The 10,166-nt window shown below is 39.8% G+C and overlaps 1 pseudogene across 1 annotated transcript in view; it reads right to left on the minus strand.

Annotated features, from left to right (window-relative positions):
* LOC102850969 overlaps window positions 1–10,166 on the minus strand; it is a 59,530-nt pseudogene that overhangs the window by 23,916 nt on the left and 25,448 nt on the right. Inside the window, exon 2 of the transcript XR_439008.1 lies at window positions 2,285–2,440. The product of XR_439008.1 is annotated as an M-phase phosphoprotein 8-like (transcript). The remainder of the gene's footprint in view (window positions 1–2,284; window positions 2,441–10,166) is intronic.

Genomic DNA, 10,166 nt, shown 5'->3' on the forward strand with positions numbered 1-10,166 from the left:
GTTAATGTTTGTTTTATGTATTTTGCTGGTCTTTTATTTGGTGCATACATATTTATTATTGTTATGTCCTCTTGTTCTATTGACCCTTTCAGCAATATGTAGTGACCTTACTTTAGGAAGATTACAATCAAAAAGTCTAAATGTTAAGAGTATTATAAACCAATCACTGAGTAAAAGAATCTGAGTGTGTACGTGAACATTTTGGAGGGAAATACAGAGAATATGCATCTATTCTAGAGAAGTGAAGTGTAAACTATAAAAGAAATGGAAGGTGTGGGAAGTCTCTAACTGAAACTATTTCATAAAGACTTTCCTTTATAAAAATACTTTAAAATGTCCAACATTTTGCTTAGTAATTAAAACTGTATTTTTTTTTTTTTTAGAAACTGGAACCCTTATTCACTGTTGGTTGGAATGTAAAATGGTGCAGCCACTGTGGAAGGCGGTATGGTGCTTTCTCAAAAAGCTGCAAATAGAGATACCATTTGACCCAGCAATTTCACTACTGGGAATATACCCCAAAAAGATCATAACTCACGTCCAAGCAGATATATATGCACACCCATGTTTATCGCGGCTCTGTTCACAATAGCAAGGAGTTGGAAGCAACCCAGGTGCCCATCAACAAATGAATGGATAGAGAAGCTGTGGTATATTCACACAATGGAACACTATGCTGCATTGAAAAACAAGGAACTCATTCAATATTATTCAAAATGGGTGAACCTGGAGGACATTATGCTGAGTGAAATATCTCAGTCCCAAAAGGACAAATATTCCATGGTGCCTCTGCTGTAAAATGGGATTGATATCAGGGTTGGGGTAAGACTGAGAAAACCTGGATAGACTGTGAATACTGCACTGAAACAGATGAGGGAGTGAATAATTTAAAAGCGATATATGATAGGGTATTATGGTTATCACAGGAGTCCACAATTAAGGTTGCATAGTGGAATGTACTTGGGGCAGTGTAAGGGGTGCAGGGGGATTGTGTACCAGGGAGGGAGTGTTTCTTTTACTTTTGAAAGAGAGAAGTGCAGCAATGAATGAATGGAAATTCAAAATCTCTGTAAATGTTCATTAAAATTATTAAGAAATAAACAAACAAAAACTGTATTATTAAAGGCCATATTACTTACTGTACTATCAAATGAAAGTAGCAATCTCCCCCGTTAAGTGGATTTCAAGCCAAAACTCAAACTTAAAAGACAACCTAATATAGTGGCTAAGAGTACAGGCTGCCTGGCTCTATCAATGTTAAAGGGGTGAACTTGGGCTAGTGACTTAACAAAGTCTCAGGTTCCACTCTTAATCTTTATAAAAATATAATGTAAAGGCTGAATAAATACTAGCTGCTTCTATTATTAAAAACAGAATTAACAATTAAATATTGTTATTATTAATAATCATTATAGTTAAAAATCCTACAGTTAACAAACACCACAAACTGTTAAAATACTGTTTAGTCAATAAAAAAAATATCAGTTGTAATTTTAAAAAATATGACTGAAACTTTAGCTGTAGTAAAAGAAGAAACGTAATACCCAATAACAAGTTTTCTAATATGAGAAACTTACACTAAATTCAAGATATCTTCCAATATTCTAAAGAATGTTAGTTATTTCTAAGGGGAAAAAAAATAAACTTCAACAGCAATGCTAACAGTTGGTTCAATTTATAAAATAAAGCTACAAATAAAATTCAGGTAGAAAAGTTAAATGAAAATTATTTAAAATTCATAAAAAAGCCAATTATATGGAATAAGAGAATCAAGATTTAAAAAACAAATAAACAAAAAAATAAACCACAAAGAGAAGAATAAACCAAAGAGGTGAACCCTTGAATCAAATGTGTAGGCCTTTCAGTCTAAGTCATCATCAAATCTATTTCCAAAACAGCTCATGAGTTCTTTGATTTTATTTATTTTTCTTACTATAAAGAACAAGGAACACAGATGACCTAGCGGTACTGATCTGCAATCCCAAAGGCATGAGGTTCAAATCCATTAACTGCTTTGTTGGAGAAGGATGGGCAATCACCTCCTGTGGAATTTAATGCCTCTGAAAACCTGGAGGTGGTTCTAACTCGACAGCACAAAACAACTATAAAGAACTACTTAAAAAAAATCTTTAAAAATCAAACTGACAGAAGAGAAAAACAAAAACCCTATATATTTAGCCTTCAAATAATCTGAAAAAAAAAATTTATAACGTCATAATATAATCTAAGAATTGGTTAACTTTTTAATTAACAAAAATATCCAACACAGAAAAAACCAAGATACCTGAATATCCTTCTTTATTGATTTGGCTTTGTTGTCAGCAATTTTCTTCCTAAATTCAAGCAGAACTTCTTTGCAGTCTTCAAGGTGAACCTCAGGCTCCCAGGTATCGTCATCTGATGTATATCCTTTCCATCGAACTTTGTAAAGAATTTTGCCCTGTTGTAAGCACAATCAAGGACACAGCTGTCTTTATTAAATATCTAAAAACCATACTAATAAGAATATATCAACTTAAAAAGTTCATCTAAATGGAGATAAATATCATGTAATTTAAAGCATGTTCATATCTTTTAACAAGAAAATTAAGAAAAAAATAGTATCACTGACTTATGGATCACACTGAAATCCTTTTTTGATTATTGTTGATTGCCATCGAGTCGAGCACAACTCATAGCAACCCTATGAGCAAATGGCCTGAAGCCTTTTTATAACTATCAACGTTTATCAAAGTTCATAGATTTTCCAGAGGCATGTTATTTAGGATGTGGATGCCACTCCTGCTTCCAATTTTCTGATTACAAAAGGATTGTAATATCCCTGAAAATGTTTACATAGAAGCTATAATTGACATTGTTGTTGTTATGTGCCATTGAGTCCCCTGAAAATTGACATAGAAAAGCTAAATGGGAAAATAATTTAAAAATTCATAACGTGAAAAACAAAGGATCAGACAAAAGTTGTTCAGAATCATTGACTGTATTCTGATTTATCTGCATTTCCACCTCCTACTATATACAAGAGAGTTCTGGTGGCTTGCCTTGTGGTAAAGAATTATGCTGCTAATGCTAAGTTATATGGTACAAATCCACCAGCTACTCTGTGGGTGAAAGATGGGCAATCTCCTTCCATGAAATTTACTGCCTCTGAAAATCTGCTGGAGGGTCAGTTATGGGTTGGTTCCCACCTGGAGGAACACAACTATAAATGCAGGGAGCTCTGATGACCTAGTAGTAAGGAGGTGGACTGCCAACCCAAAGGCATGAGGCTTGAATCCTTCAGCTGCTGTGAGCGAGAAAGATGCAAAATCCACTATCAATCTATTCTGACTCACTAGTATATTAACAACAATAAAAACAACACTGTATTTACATGTCTAAGCACAATTTCTCTTACTCTGTAAGTGCGTAAACTAACACCTTAAAATTATTAGAAAAACAAGAAGATGGACTCATCTCAGAACCCATCATCTCCAGGTCAGCTCTTGGTCACAGAGGCATAAAAATCTGATCTGGGAACCTCACTCATTCCCGTAACTATAAACAATCCTGCTCTCTTGTGCACTGAGCAGCCAGAGCTTCTAACAACCCCTCTCTCTTTCCACTCTTGTGTACCTGGTCCTGCTCCACTCCCTTGTACCTGGCCTCTCTCCACTTCCTTGTACCTGGCAAGCAAAACAGTTCTGGGAACCACTAAATGTGCTGCCTTTGTGGAACTCCCTGCTAAATGTACCTCCCTCCTAGTACTTCTCCACCCTGCCTCAAATTCCCCTTTACAAGCTGCCTGCTTGTACCACACTGGTACACTCACATTCTGGACATACATGGAAGTTGGTAAATAAATGCTACTTGTGCCTTGACTGAGTGGTCTTGCGTCTCTATCAGGCCCTACCCAGGGCCAAACACCCTGCCACTGTTGTCCCTTGGTACAACTACCATGGACATGTAAGTGGAGAACATCTCCCTGCACTTTCTCAAAGCCAATGAGACCTGCAAGGTATACTACATGGGGGTGCAGGAATCAAATCCTTTGAGTTTACAGTAGGTAAGCAGGCAGTGATCTAAGGTAGTGAAGAAGGGGTTACTCAAAGGTGGGTCAGAGAGCCAAACTATCTCCCCAAACTATGCCTAGTACCAAGTCTTTAATGTGGAGTCTCTAAAATGACAAGGACATTTTAGAGAACAAGAATGGCCGCTTCCTTATTCTTGGATCAACAATGGAGTGATGTGACACCTCCAGGAGTGCAAGCATGAGTCATTAAGATACTCAGTTTTCAGGTTCTAGGGTCCAGTTAAGTATACCATCTAGCTTTAGCAGCAAAAGCGGTGAATTAACCTTAGATTATGAATTGGTATCCATGGTACAAGAAACTTTATTTCATTCTAAGTGATGAATTTTTTATTACATATTAAACATTCATGGTGGTACACTGCAAAGCCACAGCAGCTGTGAGGTGCTGCAGAGGGCTAATTTATTCTTCAAGCTGACAGATGTCCCTGGCTGAATTAAAATCTCTACTCAGAACTCCAAAGAAAGCTCTGGTGACCTACTGGTAAAAAGCTACACTGTAATACCTAAGGCACATGTTTTGAATACACCAGGTGCTCCATGGGAGAAGGATGGGCAATCTCCTTGTGTGTGACTTACTACCTCTGAAAATCCGATGGGTTGGTTCTTACTTGACAGCACACAACCTCCACTACCCAGAACTGACGTGAAGAAGGGGAGAGCTTTTGCCTAGACCAGCAACAACCTCCACCTACAACCTCATTCTACCTTCTGCCTTTCTAAAGCAGATTGTTGTCACTGTCCTGTGGGCCAGCAGGGATGCTGAGGAGAGGGGTGTGTGTGTGTGTGTGTCTGAAGACCAAGTTGTGCCTGACCATGGTCTCTTCAATTACTTGGTATACACTGAAAGCTGGATAATGACTAAGGATGATAGAAGGAGAACTGATGCCTTTGAGCTGTGGTACTGGAGAAGAGTATTAAATATTGCATGAACTTCAAGAAGAACAAACAGGTTCATCCTGGAGAGGGTGAAACCAGGCTGCTCCTTGGAGGCAAGGACTGTTAAGCTCCATCTGACATACTCTGGGTATGTTGCAAAGTGGGACCAGTCTTTGGAGAGGGACATCATGACCTTGGATGAGATGGACTGACTCAGTGACTGGGGCAATGGGGGTAGGTATGTCAGACACAACAAGGTTGGCTCAGGATGATGGTACTTAACAACAACAACAAAAATACACACACACAAAATAACCCCTGCCCATAGAAAAGTAAAGAAGACTTTAAGCACTTACTGAAATAAGAAAGACTGCAGCCTTCAATACAGATTACATCTCAACATAAAACAAAAATTCTCACCAATGGATAAACAGGAAACATCAGAAGAGATGGAGAAAAGATTGAAATTATCCTATCATTTTACTTCCATCTAAATCAACACCAATGGTAGCTCCAGCCAAGAAAGCAAATATCCTGGTCACTGGGAAAGTCTTCTGTCTAGGACTTCTTTAACTTGCTAAGGGAGCAAGGAAGTCATTTTAAAGAGTAAAGTGCTCTTGATCCAAGCCATGATATTTTCAATTGCTTTGTATGCATCTGAAAGTGGTACAATGACTAAGAAAGGCCAAAGAAGAATTGACTTTGGATTATCACAGTTCTGGAGAATACTGAGTATCTAATGGAGTGCCAAAAAAAACCCACCAATCTGTCTTAAGAGAAAAGGCAAGGATGGTGAAACTCTGTCTCACATATCCTGAGCATGTTTCCTTGGAAAAAGACATCATGCTGGGAAAGGAAGCAAGTCAGAGAAAGAGATCCTTAAAGAAATAGACTGTCATAGTGACAGTAAAAATGGACTTGACCATGTTGGAGATTGTGAGGATGGCACAGGTATCTGTTGTTCATAGGGTCACTAAGACTCCACAGCACCTAGCAACTCTGTATGCATGTATCTTTGCATTATGTACCCAGTGGTAAGAAGCTGTGCTGCAATTTCAAAAGGACACCGTTTGAATCCACCAGCTAGGGGTAATATCCTCCCGCAATAGTTACTGCTTCTGAAAACCAGCTGGAAGGTCAGCTGTGCGTCCATTTTGACTCAGTGGCACTCAACAACATCTGTACATTAATCACCTTGTGTCTTTTCTAGTGGATTTTCAGGGATTTTGCAATCTTATCAGGGTTTAGGGCTGTTGTATGTATGGTCACTTAAGAGCCACAGGTCACTGGATGGCACATAACAATAACATCAACAACAGCATAGTTATCAACACCCAATAATTTCCTAAATTTTAAGGACTTTATCTGAAAGTTGAAGTTGAAGGTGCTGTTTGTAGATACTTAACACTCAACGAAAGCCCAGTCATTAAGATATATCCTTGAGTATTCTCTTAACAAAATAATGCTGATAGTCTCAGCTTCAGCATTTCCTGCTTTTCTGATACTCAGCTTCCCATGCTGGGTCTCTCAGAATGTCCTTCCATTCTCCCTCTCCCCCCCCCTTTGCTGTCCCATGTAGTGATTTGCTGAGAGAAGCTGCTGCTGCTCACCCTGCCTCAAATCTTCTCCACCATATATGAGTTTCAAGTTTTACTACTGCAATGCAAGTGCTTTATGTTGGCTTTTCTCAAAAGAAAGAATAAAGTCTAGTTTTCAATAATGGATTACATAATGTAATAACAAAAGCACTAACAACACAAGACAAAATAGATGAATGGGACTCATAAAAATAAGAAACTATGCTTCATCAAAAGATTTTGCCAAAAAAGTGAAGATGATCTACCAACTAGGAGAACATCAACAGAAAATACATATTGAATAAGAAACTATTATATAAATCACACAACTTAACAATAAATGGCATATATTCCAATTATAACATAGGCAAGTAACCTGAATAAACATTTCACCAAAGAGGACATTCAAATAGCTATAAAGAAATTGAAAACATGGTCAGCATAATATTTTATCAGAGAAAGAAATCAAAATCATAATGAAGTATCATTTAACTCCTTTTGCTTTTACTGTTGTTGTTGAGTACCATCTAGTTAGCACCTCCAGCATGTTTTCAGGGGCAGTTAATCACATGGAAGGAGATTGCTCATTCTTCTACAGAGCAGCTGGCAGAATTGAACCACATGCCTTCGGGACTTTGGCGCAGATTCTTACCACTAGGCTACCAGAGCTCCCTTAACTCCTATTAGCATAGCTGTATTCCAAAAAGTATATATTGTTCCCATTCCCAAAAAAGGCGATCCAATAGAATGTGGAAACTAATGAACAATATCATTAACATCTTATAGGAAAAAAAAGTCTTGCTGAAGATTATTAAACAATGGCTAGCACAGTACACTAACAGAGAACTGACAGAAATTTAGAAGAGGCTGGGGCACCAGATGTTAGGTCACAGTTTCAGGACCATCCCCCATCTATTTATAACCTCACAGGAGGTTCTGCTAAATCCTCTCCCCCAAAGGAATTTCCCACTTGTGCACCTAATTCAGGCCATGGTCTTCTCAATCACCTGCTATGCATTACAGAGGTTGGGCAATGAACAAGAGTGAGAGAACTGATGCCTTTGAGTTGTGGTGCTGGAGAAGAATATCCCCTGGACTGCCAAGAGAACAAACAGATATATCTTAGAGAGAATGCAGTTGAAGTATTCCTTGGAGGCAAAGATGGCAAAGCTTCATCTTTCATACTTTAGACATGTAGCTTACGGCTATTCACTGGAGAGGGCCATCATGCTTGGAAAGATGTAGGGGGTCACTGAAGAAGAGCAAGACCCCCAATGAAACGGACTGAAACAGTGAATTCAGCAATGGCTTGCACATTTCAGAGATAAGGATGGCACAGGACAGGGCAATGTTCTGGTTGGCCATTCAGAGTATTGCTATGAGTCATATTCGATTTGACAGCACCTAACAACAATTTTCCTGCCCAATCACAGTATATATCTCCCCCTTGCACTTTCCTATATGGCTCTTCTTTCTTGTTCAAGTTGAGCCCCTCTTTGGACGTCCTTAATAAAAGCTGGTTCAGTTGTACAGGTCACATATCTGGTGATCCTTTCTTTATGCCTCATCTTAATGTATATTCTGGTGCTGAAACCCCAGAGGGGAGATGGACATAGACTACTGCAACCTCCAATGCAGAGGGCAGCTGCAGTGGCAGCTCAGCCCAGGCGAAATCTGATATCCTGTCGTCTTGCCCTCCCCTCCTAAATCCCTCCTCTCCCTTGACCGCAGTGCCAAAGCATTCTGATCTGCTACATTAGGTGAGGAAATCCCTTGTTAAAAAAAAAAAAAGTAACCAACAACAAACATCAGGCGACTCTCCTCCCCCTTCATAAGGCTTAGAGACCAAGTTGATGAAATGCTAGCACACCAATGCCACAAGGGACCTAGTCCTAATCTCTCTCTCAAAGGATTCTTACACCAAATCACAACCTCTAAACCCTGTACCACTCTCTGTATATGCCACACCAGACAAAAAAATTCCTGACAGTTAAGACTTGACCTCTGGTCTCTCTATCTTAGATACCAAGGCTAGAGACATCCCACTGTCCCACTAGTTCAGAACAAGAGAAGATAAAAGTGGGAAAGGAATTTGGAGACATCTGTTTTCTTTACCACTCATATGACCACCTTTTTAGAGTCTGAGCTTATCCTACAGGGACACCTCTTGGATTGTCCTGAGAGTTCCTTGGACCTGTCCTACTGCCAAAAACCAACATGGGAGTGCAGTCTACTAGAATCCCTCCAGACAGCTCCCCCAGGCTGACTTTTAAAAAAACCTCCCAAATCCAGGACTCTCTCAGGATATTAAACCAAAAACCACTTATTCGCCTTTGCACCTTTGTGTAGACACTATAAACTGGACAACCAAAAACAATGGCCTGGATTTGGGTCCTTTGACCACACCATCTGTTAGGTTAAAAATCAAAATGGAGGTTGAAGCTCAACTAAAAAATCCTATGTCATGGTGGCCTAGTAGCAAGAAGCTGTACTGCAATCTCAGAGATACGTGGTTCGAATCCACCAGATACTTTGCCGGAAAAGGAGGGGCCATTTCCTCCTGTACCAGTCAGATCCAATTTGACAGTACACGCACAGAGAAAATAATAAAATTAAAAAAAAAAAATCCTATGTCAGGATATTTTCCAAAACCAGAACTCAGAAAATCCTATGGCAGGACATTCCCCAAAAGCGTAACTTAGAAAACCGTATGTCAGGACATTTTTCTGAAACCAGGACTCAGAAATCCTATGTCCAGGATATTCCCCAGAACCAGTTTGCCAAGACCTGAAACTTTATGTCCCAATGAGCCACTGCGACGACTCCATATAACCCCCCTGAGCCCTATCTCCAGTGCTATTCCCCTTGATGAGTAGCCTGGTGCACAAAAAACTCTGAGAAATGTTTCCACCTCGGCATGGTTCTTGGCTTCGATGTGATACCTTTCACCATCCTTACTGATTTAAGACAACTTCTTATACCAAAATGGAAAGTGGTCAGAGTCCCTTACCTTCAAGCCTTCCTTGCACTTAAAGGCCCAGCTGTCCCTCTGTCAAAATTATACTTCCTACCAACTCTTGTTACTCTATAGTTCCTCATCCAGCACCTCTTTTACTACCACCTCCCCCCTCCACCTCTGCCCTAGACCTGATATTGCAGAATGAAGAACCCCCTCATTATCCGGCTCCTCCATCATCCCCATCTCTACCCTTGCTTACTGCCTCCAGCAATTCTCTAGATTGTTCTATACACCCATCCTTCTCTCCTCTTCTGCCAAGAGGTTAAAAACCTCCTGTCCCATAAAAGTACATGTCTCATTTTCCATTACAGGCTTCTCTCAGCCAAACTTGGCTCTTTTTCAGAAAACAAGAGAAGTTCCATAAGGAGTTTCTCCACCTCACACACGCTTACTAACTTGCCTGGAACTGATAGGCTGGTATTAAATATTTCATGGCAATCTATATACAACAGCCCTAAACTCTGCTCTGTCCTGTGCCAATCGCACTGTCTCTGACACTCCCATCCTGATTATCCCAGTCACTGAATCACTCCACCTCATAGAGGGCCTTCCCCTCCTGCGCTGTCCCTCCACTCTGCCAAGCATGATGTCCTTCTCCAAGGACCGATCTCTCCTCACAACA

The sequence above is a fragment of the Elephantulus edwardii genome, unplaced genomic scaffold, assembly GCF_000299155.1.
Source record: "Elephantulus edwardii isolate Elephantulus edwardi_28Jun2011 unplaced genomic scaffold, EleEdw1.0 scaffold00283, whole genome shotgun sequence".
Taxonomy (NCBI): domain Eukaryota; kingdom Metazoa; phylum Chordata; class Mammalia; order Macroscelidea; family Macroscelididae; genus Elephantulus; species Elephantulus edwardii.